We start from the raw sequence: 14944 nt of genomic DNA on the forward strand, positions 1-14944 counted from the left end.
TATTTCAGGTCAATCACATTCCTTTTCCACAACAAATACACACCAACATCAGCCTGTATTGCCTGCAAGAGCCTGCTGCCCCTCCAAGCTCATTGCTGCAGGGCTACTCCCCTGCCTGCTGCAGGTGCAGCCCATTTCTCCAAGCACCCAGAAAAATTCACCCTGTCTGAATGCAGATTTTGAAACAGCAGCTGATCAACCAGTAAACCAGCAAAGGCTTAGAAATAGCTTTCTGTAAATTTAAGAGGTCTGAGATATTTTGTTGTTGTTGTTGTTGTTTAAAAAAAGAGAAATTGAGTGAAATAAGTCTGAGAGACTTACCTTACATTTAGACCTGGACTATGGTTTGTGCTGTTTTTCCTCTCCGTTCTCCTGAACGCATATGGTGGCGACAGGAAAGAGAAAGGGGGGTGGGGGGGAATAAGAGCTGTAAGAACTGTAATTGATGGCAAAAGAGGACCAAATGTGTGCACCAGATCCAGACACTCTCCAAAATGTAATCCTTGTTTGTCTATATGATGGGAATAACAGCCTTCCTCACAGGGGTACTGGGAAGATCAATAAATAGTTAATGTTGGTCTAGGGAAATGCATGATGCCTGCAGTGTAAATCAGAAGTAACCCATTGAAATGCATGTAGTTACATATGGATAGGCCCAATGTAAAAACGAGCAGATGTAGTTTCCTAAAAGAACAGCACTGTAAACATTTTCTCCTGTGTGTGGGGCAGAGAGTGGGTTGAGACGAGATTCTGTGCTGCTGTAAATCTGCATCATTCATCGACACCACTGGAAATATATCAGTTTAAACAAGAGCAGGCTCCAGCCACCGATTCCTGCTGGCCACAAAACCTTTCACCCTGCCTGTAGCTTTCCCTTTTCACACTTGCCTAATTCAGGCTTGAAAAAAATCTACACTTTTGAGTCCCCAGTAGCTCATTAGGGCTGTGTTTCTGGCAGATTAGAATAGGCAATATGAATGTGGGGGTTGGTTTTCAAACTTTCATATATTTTTCAACTCCCGTGTCTGCAAGGTCTCTTATAAAGCATTCATAGTTATCCTGGAGAAAATACCACCTCCCTATCCACAAAGCCATCTTCTTCAAAGGAAGGCATGTACAGCTTCAGTGCAGACACCTCTCACCATCTCTCAAAAGTATGTCCATCGTGCTCTATGTAAGCTCATAATATCAGAGAATAACATAGCAATTTCTGTGATGAAATAAATTCTAGTCAAGACAACAAATGCTAATGGACGGTAACCAAACTGGAATGGCTGTGAAGGGTGTTCTGTGGAGAGGAGGTGTGTAGGAAGACTTTCACTTGAGGCCAGTCAGGAGTGCTGAGTCCGCCCATCCTCTGGGTACTCAGAGAGTCAGGTTAGGGCCTGCAAAAGGCATTTTCCCACAAAGCAGGCCAGTCTCTAAGGAGATAAAGGAGTAAAAATTCCTGTGAATCCAAGTTCAGCCAAAGGACTGTTGTAAAAGGAGGATAAGGAGAATATAAACAAATTGTAGGTTCTCAGTACAAGCAGAGCTGGTGAGCGTTCAGTCCCTGTGCCTGGGTCAGCCCCCACAGCCTGGAAACATGATTAACCCCCACAGATCTTCTGAGGGCAGAGAGGAGTGATTTCCAATGGGCTCCTCCTCCTCCCTTTTCGTCTGAGTGGGAATTTGCCTGTATGTATTCCCTCAGGGAGTGGCAAAGGGGAGGTTTGCACACGTGAGTGCAGAGATAGGGATTTGAGATGTTGTGATCTCTTGAAAGGACAGTAAGGCTGCATGTTTTGCTTGCCTGCTTTGTAGACTGCTCTTTGATTTTTGTCTCTCCTGCTCAAGTGTGTGCACTTTCAGTGGAGGCTGAGAAGCAGGTATCAAATAACTTATGAAGGTGTTTTCCACAAAAGTTGCCTGCAGTCAAACCTCAGTCAGTCTTATGCACGAGGAAGTGAGATTGTATTTACGGACATCAGTCCTGTACCTGCTAAAATCCTTTTTTCACATGTCATGCCATTGTGTTTGCTCTCTGACTGAGTGCCACTGCTGCTCTGGCAGCCTGAGGTGAGAGGAGGATGAGGGGATCGAAGAAGAGTGAGGTGGTGAACCCAAACTTACCTAAAGTACGGGCCAAGGGACTGAACCAGGGCAAAGCTCCCATGAGCATCGCTCCCCTTTGGGGCTGGCCCTGGAGCCAGAGAGAGGCAGTCATCACTCCCCAACTGAGGAATTCTGTGGCCACCAGGAACAAAAGTTTCCCACCATCACAGCTGAAATGGAACTTAAAGGCACCACCTTGAAGACCGGGGAGAAGGAGCAGCCCCTTTCTCAGTCAGTGCTTGCCTCTCTGTGAAGAATGATAAGCCAGATTGCTTTTTGTGATGTGGACATGTGTCCACTGGGAACTGTCTTGCAACCATACTAATTTCATGTAAGGCTCTGATCCTCCATCAGCCAGGAATAACTTTCAATCACTGCTGACCTGGGCTGCATTTGGTCTGGCAACTCGGAGGTGGAAAACATGCTATGCCCCATCCTTGATTCAAATCTTTGGAGCCATCCAGACCCCCATGGGACTTTGAAGTTCACAAAACACATGTCTATTAAAACATGCAGAGGTTTGCACTCAGGCAGATACATGTGCAGCTGGGAAGTGTGCCCTTTCCTTGATTGACTCAGAAAAGAAGAAATTTCTCTGACCCAGTAGAAATCAAGGCATTGCAGTTACAAGTGGTGTTTACATGCACATCAAACACCTCCTAATGATAGGGAAAAGATCTGAAGGCAAGCAGCAGAGGTTTTTAGCTGAGATAAACTGGTTGAATAGGCAGGGATCTGCCAGCTTTCCTAGAGAGGAGACAGGAGGAAGAAAGTGGGAGTGGAGGTGTGCATACCGGGCAGGGAGAGGAAGAAAAGCCTGGCACATTTGCCAGTAGCAAATTGGGCTCCCGCATGGTCTAATTCCTGCTTCACCACAGACTGCTAACACAGCTTGGATAAAAGGGGAAAAAGGGAGAAAAAAATCTATTCAGGAGGCTGCAAGAGCACATAGAGTCTGTTCTGAGCTCCTTCCACAGGCAGACAGAAATCAATAAATCAATAGGAAATGTTCGCTGGCTGTAAAATGGGTAGAGAAGCCAGTGTCAAGCTGCTCTAAGATGGATGGACAGTAGGTTTGCAGTTTGCAGAAAGGCTAGAGGTGACTATCACCTTGAGATGGGATCAGCGGCCAGCAGCCCAGCGAGGCTTTGAACCTCGAGTTTATGATTAAGGGCTGGGGCACAGATTGAAACACTCCTGTGTCCCCTGCAGAGCCCTCCCTGGGCCTGGCTGGCTCTGCTCCTCGGCGGCACCGGTGCGCCGGCAGCCGGGGACGAGCAGCTGCTGGCACTGGCCCTGCTGTGCCACTTCATTGAAGTTGAGGCTACAGAAGACTGAATAAAAATTGACTAGATGCCTGGTGGTAGTGAGGATTGATTGAAGATGGGCAGGGGTTTTCTACCCCACAGTCGGATTTTTTTCCCTTCCTATGAAGGATTTGACATAACGTGGGCAGAGATTCTTATTCAGAGCATCGCGCCTTCGTTCTTTCCTTAATGAGACAAGCACAGGGACACGAAGCAGTGCCAAAGATGCTTAGGGAAAGCTGGCATCCTTCTGTTCTTTTAAAGGCAAAGTATTTGCAGGGGGTGGAACAGATGGGCTTGCAGAAGCCTCGCTGTGTGTGTCTGTGTGCCCACTCAGGTTCAGAGAGCGGCTACTCTTCAGTCAGTACTTTTCAAATGCAGAGATGATCTTCACTGTGGTACAGCCACTGCAGAGCCAGACAAGCAATCTGACTTCAGGCTTCCTCACTTCCACAGACTCCTCTCCAGGACTTACATTTCTTTCAGTCTCCATGAACTGCTGCTTACTCTGCTCTTTGAGGATAGATGGACCTTTTTAACCTCGTGTAACTGAGGCCGTCTCTCTCATAGTTCTCAGAAGCAGTAGATTTGGGGCCAGCTTCTTGCTTTCACAAAATAAGACACTTTGCAAGGCTGTCATTTATTTTATGAGTTTTTTCTTCTGTTCACTCAGGTAGGCCAAGAGTCTGCTCGCTTTTAAGCAGAATTTAGGCAAGAAAACATCGAGGGGTTCTATATACATTATAAGAGAATAAAAATCTCTAATCTGGTGAAATGGGACCTGGTATATTCTCTAAATGCTCCCCTGAAGTTAGACACAGCCACATTTTTTGCAATGCCAGTCAAGTAATCAAGAACTCAGTTTCCTGGACTGTTTTCTGAATCTTTATTTCATTCAGACTTAATAAGACCTACGGTGAAACTCCTATTGGCAGATCTGACTTGGTCTCTGCAAGTCTGAAATTGGGCACTCAGAGTGCAAGAAAAAGTCTAGGGAATGATTTTGGATAGGAAGATCAGAGAGAGGCTGTTTGGGGAGTCAGGCAGAGCCCAAAACGGGGCTTGTTTTGCACAATAGAAACTGACTGCAAATAGATTTTGTCTCCTTGCCTACACAGTGAAAAACAAGAAATTCTGGAAAATCAGTGTCATGACTCTGGACTTAATAGGCTGCATTGACCAGTAAAGTTTTCATGGCAGAGCCTTGCTTTCGAGGAGAGACTGAGAGCATCCCAACACGGGACTAAAGAAATGGAAAAGACTCTGAAGAAACAAGTGCTGGCACCACCCTTTGCTACAGGTTGTGTTTACAGGCAGACTAGCTGGCTCCACAAATGTTGTGATTTATTCCAGGAGTGTTTATGGGAAGGTGAATGTATGCCTCCCCTAGCAGAGCTTGAAATTTGGGGTCCGAAAAGGCAGCTCTAGATGCACTAGTTGGGGGTTTATTAGAGAACCATGAAAATAAAAAGCCTCATCTTGCTAGTAATAATTAAAAATAGCCAAAATAAAAGACAATAAAGTAAGTTAGTTAATATATGGTGCTTACAGTGGTGAAAGGGAAGGAGGTTTGCTCTCCTTTAATTTCCTGTTAGTTCTCAGATTTAGGCTGTGTGATTCACTGTAAAATATCCACCTGCTGTAGGAAATGAGAAAACATCTTAAATCAAGGGGGAAAACCTGCTTAATCTCTGTTGGACGGCCCAGTGCTGCTGTTGCAGCAGAGTAGGTGGCCAGATGAACCTCTGTAGAAATCATTTGCACTATTTGGATCATAATTGAACCCCACTGAAGGTAATGGGAGCTTTAGCCATGAATGGACTTTGACTTGGTATCTTCAGAATCAAATTCCAGGATTGTTCTTTTTTACTACTCACATATTAGCACCCAGAACAACAGGTGCATTTTATTATAAATATATTTTTATAGATATAAATATATAAATATATTTATTTATTTATATATATTCTAGACTAGGTAAGTCACTGATGAGAAAAGTCAGAATTTTCCATCTGAGCATTCTTCTTTTGCTACTACCTGTGCAATCCACATAGACACTTCAGTACTTATCCCTTCCATCTGGAGCAACAGTAGAGACATCAGCAATTAGTAATACCTTAGTCAAGCACTGAACTTCAGAGTCCTTCACTTTACATGAGCTCATTCTGTACTCATCCACTGAACACTTGGATAGTATATTAAGAAATGGAAAAGGTTTTGTTCAAAAAAAAATGTATTTGATGAAGTCAACCATGACAGATTTTGTGTGTATTGCTAAGCCCTGATATCAGTTTGGGGCTTTTTTCAAATATGCACACTCCCATCAGGACTTTTTGGAAACGAAATTCAGCTGCATCCGTTTATGAGAACCCATAGAACAGAAAGAGAAATTCAGACCTCTGAGATTAAATGTCTTATCAAAGATATAAATCATGGGGGGAAAGGCTCTTGTTGGGGAAATGGCAGGCACCTGAAAGTTCAGGTGCAGCTGTTAGGAAACACACACACCTGCACAGGCAGCATAAAATAATCAGAGGTTTAAAGGGGGTCTTTCAGCCTCAGCACATTGTCTGGGTTTAACCTAGTTCTGAGGAGGTGGCAGGAGCTGTTTCTAAGGTAAGGAGAGTCTGGTCTCTTTCAAGCACTGTGTGATCGTTTTGTAGATTTTTTTTTTAGTTCATCTGTGGTAAAGAGGAGGACTTGTAATGAAAAATTCATTAAATTAGTTACTTTTTTTCTGTTTTCAAATCACTTGGAAATAGATGTTGACTTTGATTGATTTGTTTGTGGCTTGAAGAGGTGCTATGCTCTCTGTGCAAACAGAGTTTATCCTGTAGTAGGCTTTACTATGTATCCTCACTGTATCTGCTGTCCCTGGTATTAATTATGTGTGGTGAATTTGCAGTGCAAACCATAGAGCATGGGTGATTTGCAAGAATTTCAGTTCCATAGGTGCTGTTTAAAATAAAAATTTATAGGAAACAACAACAAAAAGAACTCAGCATTAAATTATTTGCATTATTAGTTGCAGTGCCTTGTTTTTCTTTGTTGTACTCACTCAGATGTGAGTTCCTTGGATTTATCAGGAATATTTGTAGATTTGGACACTGATTTGGAAATAAGCCTGAGATGTAGAGTGCTACTGAGAGTAAATAGTTCTATGTCAGAGTTGGAGTCCACCTGCAAAGTCTCATTAGATATGCTTTTTTTATTTTTTAATGTAAATGAAAACCATGTAGGTGATTTTAAATTACTCTTTACACTTTGGAGCTTCTATTTTAAAATGTTATATATACTCAGTAAAACTCAGTTTCTGTCAAACACTTTCATTTTGTTTTCAAAATAATGCTCTTTTCAATACCAGAAAGTACTAACATAACATTTCAGTTGCTAGTTTTATTTTAATATATAAATAATTCTTAGGAAAGGAAGCAATTTCCTTGCAAAAGTAATGAAAGGGATTTTGTGTCCCTTAGTACAAAGAGGAAACAATACAGAAGGAGCAAATATTTCACATATTGAGTAACAATGAGTCAGCATACAGTTATCGGGTGTATAATAAGAAGGTGTTTGTAATTCACTCATCCCACTTAATCTTTCTTTCCTCACCTGCTGCAGTTCCACCCCAGCTTCATACAAGCAGCAAATCACCCTATTTCTCTTACCTGGCAGCTCTCCTTTTATTGTTGTGTTTCATGTTTTTATCTTTCCTGCTATTTTACTCGCGTGTGGCGTCTGGGAGTCCAGCAAAGGATTTGTTGTGCTAGGATCCCACACAATATTTTTCCCTGCTTAATGTGAGAAAAACCAAGGCACATCCCTAATTGTTCAGTGGCAGGGGCATCCTCCATGCACACCTCACCAGCACTTTCAGATTCAAGCCAGGAGTCATTCAGGCTGAGACAACAGTTTCCTTTTGAGGTTGCTCAGCTTCATAATGGAGGTCAATAATTTCCCTCTCCGGGCTCTCCTACGGGATTAATCGGTTTGGTACCTGAGTCCCTGTAAACAGTGGGCCCAAAGTGGAGCCCAAGACTGGCTCTGTGTTGTGCACAGGGCAAACCTCCTTCCCACAGCCCCTGATGGGGTGGTCCGTGGGCAATCAGGCAGTGCCCACCACTGCCTGGGGGCTCCTGGGTGCTCGAGCCATGTTTGGCCAACAATGGCTTTGGATCGTGCGCCGTCCTTGCCCAGCTCTGTGCAAAAGCAGGAAACTGGCTGAACACTGATGTAATCATAAAAAAAACCCGTGATCTTATCAGGGCATAGCTTGCTGATAAGGACCTACTTTTGATGTACAAATGGTTCAGCATTGCTGGTAACACAAAAGCCAAGAAATACAGCAGGCTCCCCACACAATGGGGGTGCCATGCTTGTGGCTAATAACATTTAATGCTTAGACAAGCAGACGGCAGTGCAACGCCTCTCCCCTCCATGTTTCCCTCCACCTCCCCTCCCCCAGACCCCTCCTGCCACTTGCTGACGCCATTTGCCTGGGACTGAAGGTGTCTGTGAGCTCTGAAAATTGGATCACAGGGATAGCTCTTTGCCAGCCCTGGTCACGCTGACGGCAAGACTCGATCGATCAATACTCTGTGTGACACTTTCAGAATTCATTGGAAATGATGTCCTTTTCAAATGACACCCACATTTTATCGAGGGCAGCTCCAGCAGAAAAGCACCAAGTGTGTTTTTGCAAGATACGTTTTGTTAGTAGTAAACTTAGCTTTATTTGTAAGGTTCTCTGTATTTGGGATTTCTTCATCCCTCCCTTCAACCTCCCTTTTGAAGAGGGCAGAGATTTAATCTTTAAAGGTGGCTTTGTAGCCTGACATTTAGAGTGTGAGCCGTTCCTAAGCCTGATGTTTATTATGACATATGGCCTCTTCATGTAAAAAACAGTAAGCTTTGGGGGAGAATTTAAAAAGTAGCCTGAAGCTCATAACACACAGCTAAAAACTGATTCACAATTTTATCCAAAACATTATGACCTCTGGGTAAAACTATTGCTCTGCAATGGATTCCCATGAAACTACTTGGCACTGCTATCTTGGAGCCAGTTCCTGTGGGTGGGACTACACAGGTCATTCAAAGCAACCCTTTGGAGCCATTAATTGCTCATGTTGACAGGCAGCAAAGAGGAATGGTGCTTGCAGCCGGAGGCTTCAGGGGTGAGACACATAGAGAAGGAGAAATGGGGGAATCGTTGGGAATCTGTTTTGAAGGACTGTCAGAAATAAGAAACCTTTCCATTGAATGTCAGTATCGAAAAAGAATCCTTAGTCCTTATATTTTGTGACTGCAAAGTAAATATCTCTGGTTGCTCAAGAGGTTCAGAAGCTGTGTACCAGGCATCCTTTGGGGACTGCTTGGCCAGGATTTGGAGGATCCAGCCTGGGGTTTAATTTTGCCCTTATCAAAGCTAAAGCTAGATGTATCATTTGGACTTAGACTCCAGCCCACCCAAAATGAACAGAAGGTTCAGCCTCGATCAACTCTGAGGAAAAAAGGAAGAAGCCATTTCCCAAAATGTAATCCTGTGTAATTTGGGGTTTATGACATTCATCAAACTGCACAGTGTCTTGCAGTGTGGTGTGTCTGTCACCAGATTATCATGTGGGTAGTCCTAAGAAGAAGTAGAAAAATTAACAAGGCATCATTTGTTGATTCAAGACATCTTCAGAGTACAGGAGTGGAAGCTCATGCCACAAAAGCAGTTAATATGAGAAGATTCTTTCCAAATGTGCACTTCTGTATTCACTCTATCTGCACACCAGGCAGAGAACTCTCCCTGCACCTCACTGCTGTGTCACTCTGACACATGGGGTTCATCTAACTCTAGGGTAAAATCTTTCCTGGGCTATAACTGGTGCACCACTGCCAGTCCAGCACTGACTCTCTGACACAGTGAATTTCGCCAAAGTGAAAATAAACGTTGCAAGGTCCAAAAGTTTGTGATAGGGAAAAAGAGAATATCAGAGGCGGACTATGGACTTATTAATCTGTTCAGTTGCCAGGAAACATCAAAAGTGTCATAAATTATTAGATAGCAGTTTGTGAGGAAGCTTTCAGTTGCTGATCCTGCCCTTGTGGTAACACCTAATAGTTTCATTTACTTTGTTTGTAAGGAATGTGACCTGGCAAATTGGGTAACTAATAACCTGACTTATAACACGAGAATTGAATGGGACAAATTAGATACAGAGATCAGAGTGGCTACTGCCCTATTCTAAAAGTTAATTCCTGTAGCTCTGCATGCAAAAGTAACACAGCTCACTGGGAAATGCATCATCTGAGCTCTGCATTGAGGGATAGCACACTGAGCTAAAATGTTTGAGCTTTTAGTGCAAGGTATAGAGGCCAGTGATTCCAGTTCTGGTCACTGCCAAGTAAATGGAAGTTTGTCCAGGTGAGGATTAACTTGCTGTGGACAAGCATCTGCAGACTAGATAGCAGTATCAAACTAGCACTCAGGGAGTGTTACGGCTCACTCCCAATGCAGTGACAAAAGATGTGAATTTAGAGTGTCCCTATCCCTTAGTTTAACCTTTGTCAACTTTAGCTTCAGAAATCTGATTCAACTCTTGTTGTTAGAGACCACAATAAATATTTGTGGACTGGAAACTTTTGAACTGTTAGATCATCTTCTCGAGAAAAAAGTAGCTCTGTTATGATGGAAGCTTGTGTGAATTCCTTATTTGGATTCTCTCTTTCTGATGTTAGTTCCTCACTCATTTTGCTGTAGTTTATTTCTTACCAAGGTAACTTAAAGCAATGCAAAACAATGAAAATTTTTTTTTCGTTTTTCAGTTGCATGAGAGTATTTTCATATGAGGAGCCTGTGCTGCAAAGTGGTTTCTGAATCAGTGTAACCGAGACAAAGTCTCCTTGTAGACAAATGGGTGGTATTTTCCCATGCAAACACTTGGGACTGAAGTTCTGCTGGACTTCAATTTTGCAATACCTTGCCTAAGACCTGGCAGAAAACTTGGAGGGTGGAGTGCTTGTACTGTGGCTTCACTATTGGAATAGGCTGTCAGAGAATAAGAGTAACCTGTGGTATTTGTCTCTAATTGCGCAAATGTTCTGAATGCTGGTCGTGGAGGCACCTGATACCCGAGCCTTTTATGAGGGGATTAATGAGCATAAGTCTACAAAGGTCCCAAACGGGCTATAAAAACATGTGAGAGTGAGAATAAAGATCTCACAAGCATCCTGAAACCTCCAGCACAGATAATTGTTGAGCAAGAGGTACCACAGCATTTGTGGCAAACAAACAGGCTTTGCTACTGTCCTGGCATCAGATTTTCACTAATTCTCATTTATGGTTATCTGCTAGTGTTCTTCCACCCAAACCATTCTTAAACTGCAAACAAGCTTTTGTGATAGTGATTTGACAATGATGCTCATTGCTGTCTTAGGTGGTCGGTTTGTGAGAAAGCTGGGTCAGATTTTGTGGATCTTTGAGCTTTTAGTCAAGGTATATCAATAGTAGCACAGATCGAATAGAGCAAATACAATGTAGAGTAGAAGACCAGTAAGAGATTGAAGATGCTATTGTACTCAGGGCCTGTTAAAAATATCCATGGGTCTTGGAAGAGTCTGGTTACTTGAGACAAGCCAGAGCAAACAGGCAGATGGGTGTCACATTCCATCTCCTTCACCTCCCAGTGGCACAGCCATCATTTCTCAAACTTAAGGATAACATCAGGAACATCGCTGTCAATCTATATCCAATGAAGCGACAGAAAGAAGACTTGTTTAAACTAGTATATTCCTAAAACAGATGTCAGAATATCACAGGGGTTTTTTTTTTTGTCAAACTGGCTAAAAAAGTAATGAATTTGGTGCAAGGTTTAGGTGAACTGGTACAGAGCAGAGATACCACTGGGATCTCTGCTTCTGAGAGGACTGAGAGAAATGGGTTCAGATAAATGCCATGGCTCTGCAACTCCTGTTGGCTTCAGCTTCTATTAAAATCAAGAGGAGTTTTACTATTAGCTTAAACAGATTCAAGGGGAAGTTTAGCATAAGAAAAGAGATCCTGCAAATACTTGCATTATCAAGGCAGCTATACATATTTTAGATACTTTTAAGTATTTAGGCACTTATGTGTACTAGAATCCTTAAAAGCTTCAAAGATGCTCTCGAAGAAAAATGCCTTAAATCCCCTGTTTGTGTTCCTTGTATAGCTGACCAAATGTTGTCAACAGTGTGAAGGTTTCAGCCTTAAAGTACAAGGAATCTTTTAGTCCTGCTGAGGTTTAATGAGTTGGGATTCTAAGCTGATTCAGCTCTTAAACAGTCTGATCATTAGTGCTGTATCATCTGTCACCTTTGGGTGATAATTAGAAAAAGAAAGTCAATAACAATAGTACATAACACTACTTTACCAAGATTTAAACAAGTTGTAATATTGTTGAACATCTATTGATGAGTCCAAATGTGCCACAGGCTATTGAGCACAAAGAGTGCTTTGATGCGATGTTTTCCATTATTAATTTGATGTGGTAGAGTTTGTAGAAGTGAGAACATTTGTTTTCATTTTATTACATGTGGGAAGGGATGAGATACTTTACATATTCATTTTCTTTTCTTCTAATGTTTATGCCACTAAAGCTTTTGAAGAATAAGCACTGAAGAAAAAAAGGAAAATCACTCAGTTAATAACATTAGACTGTTTGTTTACCATATCTGTGATTTGTTTTGATTTTTATTGATTTATTTGACCTCCAAAATATACATCCTATATATATGTTAGCAACCCCTAGATGGCAGGGAAAAATCTAACCGGATCTGGTTTTTCCCCAGAATAGAACAAGATCTCAGGAACTCACCACAGGACACAAACATGGGTCAGGATTCATTATTGCATTACTTTAGCAGTCCGGATATTGTGCCTGATGTGTTTGAGATACCCCAGTAATGCAGTGGTCAGTTATTGTTACTTATTGACCACTTCCTCATCTGCCCGTTGGTTCTTCCTTTGGGTGATTAAACTCATTTGTAAAGAGCACAATTATGGAAATCTCTAAAGAGCAAGCCTTTTGGAGTCTCTTTTATTGCCTTGTTTTGTCTAATTAATCCCTTAATGAAAATTCTTCCCTTTCCTCTAGTCTGTCTTTTTATGCTTTCTGCAACCACAATATGTTAACACTTGGTCATGGATCTGCAAAATGCAGTTTTGCTTAGCTGTTGTGTTTCAGTGCTTTAAACAGGAAAGTTGTTAAGCCAAAAATAGAGTAATGTACATTAAAATACCTGAATGTAAGAGAAAAATGCCATTGCAGATTGACTAGATCCTTTCATAGAAACACAGCAGAGACAAGCTATTTTCATCTCATATCTTGAACTGTCTGTATGAAGAAAGAAGGTCTAAGCTTGAAAGAAGGTATAAATCTCTTGAACCCAAGAAATATATTTTTCCTTAACAGTTAAATGAAGATATCTTATTTCTCTTTCCTGCTCTTGGGAAATAATAATATCAGTTCTGCTTTGGACCCTGAGAAGCATCAGATAATCCTGCCTAAATCACACAGATGCTTTGTGTGATGGAATCAACCAGCTGGAGTGTGGGCTTCACTTAGGGGTGATTGGCATCTAACAGCCATATCAACAATTTAAATTCTCAGACGTGAAACTAAACTCAGAGGGTTCCTTTTATGAAAGTCAGTTGCATTTTGGACAATAACCACCCCGTACTTCATCTCTCTTCCAAAGCTGCTCTACACAGAAGCAACTGCAGCAATGAGACAGGAACATGTGATGGCTCAGCTCAACATGAATAGAACATTAAAACCAGGAATTGTTCATATGAAATGTTGAGGCACTACATTTTGCCATTCTCAGTATGCAATAGAAGCACTTTACATGCAACAATCCCTATAGCCCAAGATACAAATGTAACCCAAGTTCAGCCTGGGTTCTAAATTCCCCAAATAGATGCCTAAAGTAGGGGTTCTCCTTTGGTTTCATCACTTCTTTGAAACAAAACAATGTATTTCATAGGCACTGGAGGGAGATGGGGTTAAAAGCTATTTCATTCTTTCTAGTAGTCAAACGTCCAGATTTAGTGGCTGAGGATCAATGAAAAGCAGGAACTCGCATCAGTAAACTATAAACCATACAGTTTCAAGCTTTTGGTTTTCTACAAATCTTGGTGTCACTTAGCCTGTTCACATGTGCCTCTACACACAGAAGCAAAGCAGCACAGTTGCTTCCCAGAACTTAGATCTAGCAAGTCCCATTTATTATACATCATGCTGAGACATTTCCCAGGCAAGGTATCCACTGCTAAATGTGGCTGCAAAGTCCACTCCTTAGACAAGGGGCAGAGAAAGGTGATTGGGTTTTCCTCCTGATAAGTAAACTCTACATAATCCTCAGGGATGATAAACTTTGTCTAAAGTCCAGAATCTGGGTCAGATTATTGGTTACCTCTACAGCAGTTACACCAATAATGAATTTGGACCTCAGACTTCAAAACTCAAAATACTCTTTGATGTATATGACCTCATTTTGACATACACATTAAAAAATAGGTTAAGTTTGTGAAAATGCATGACAAACCCTTCAAAAAACCTGAAGCATCTGCACTTCCATGCAAACCAAACTTAAAATATATTTTCATGTATTTTGAGAAGGTTAAAATAATATTACTAGAGGAAGCGTTAACTTGTCAAGGTGCCCAGCATTAGATTATATAACACCATAACCTTTCTGCTTATTGTAAAATAAATAAATTCTTTATTCTTGCATAGCTCGAATTTGTACACTCTGTCAATCAGTCAAACTGATGACCCTCCTGTTATTGTGAGCCCTGGACAAAATGATCCAGGATCACCTTTTGTACCAGCCAAACACTTTGCAGCTGGGAAGCTCAGCCCAGAGCCAGGCTCAGCCAGCTGCAGGGTGAGGAGCTGCCCTGGGCACGAGGTGGAAGCATGGGGGTGTCAGGGCTGCACGTGGCAGTGCTGTGCTGACCTCCTTCCTCCCTGTAGCTGTGGCAGCAGAGAACCAAGTCCATCAGCAGCTGCTTTACAGCTCCGTGTCTCACAGCCCCTTCTGCAGTGGCTAAAGCTCAGCCGGGATTCAAACCTGCTGTACCCAAGTGAAACTAGGCAAAGCATTTCTCACTGGACTGGATACAGGCCAGGATCCTCAGAAACCTGTTGCAGCATCTGTAATCAGCTCAGCAAGTTAATTCCCTTTGCATTGATTACCCCTGGCCCCCTCACTGGGGTAGCACCGGACTCAGTTCCAGGTAGCAGTGCTGGGCAGGGATAAACAGAGAAATGCTCTCTCAGGGACCTGATGGAACTTTCTCCCAGCACACATGGCTGAGCATCTGATGTTTACACTCCATCTGTCTACTTGGTTTGTGAACCTCTGGTGTTCACGGAGCAGCAATGCCAATGTAGCATTAAGTAGCTTTCCAGATAAATGAGAATTTGTCTTATTAAGCAAATGTCTTACACACGTATTCAGCATCCTTAAGATAAAAGTTGTTTTGTTTGTGGTTTTTGCCACTTGCCGCTTTTGCC

This window comes from Neopelma chrysocephalum, unplaced genomic scaffold, assembly GCF_003984885.1.
Source record: "Neopelma chrysocephalum unplaced genomic scaffold, ASM398488v2 Primary Assembly neopelma1_75, whole genome shotgun sequence".
NCBI classification, from domain to species: domain Eukaryota; kingdom Metazoa; phylum Chordata; class Aves; order Passeriformes; family Pipridae; genus Neopelma; species Neopelma chrysocephalum.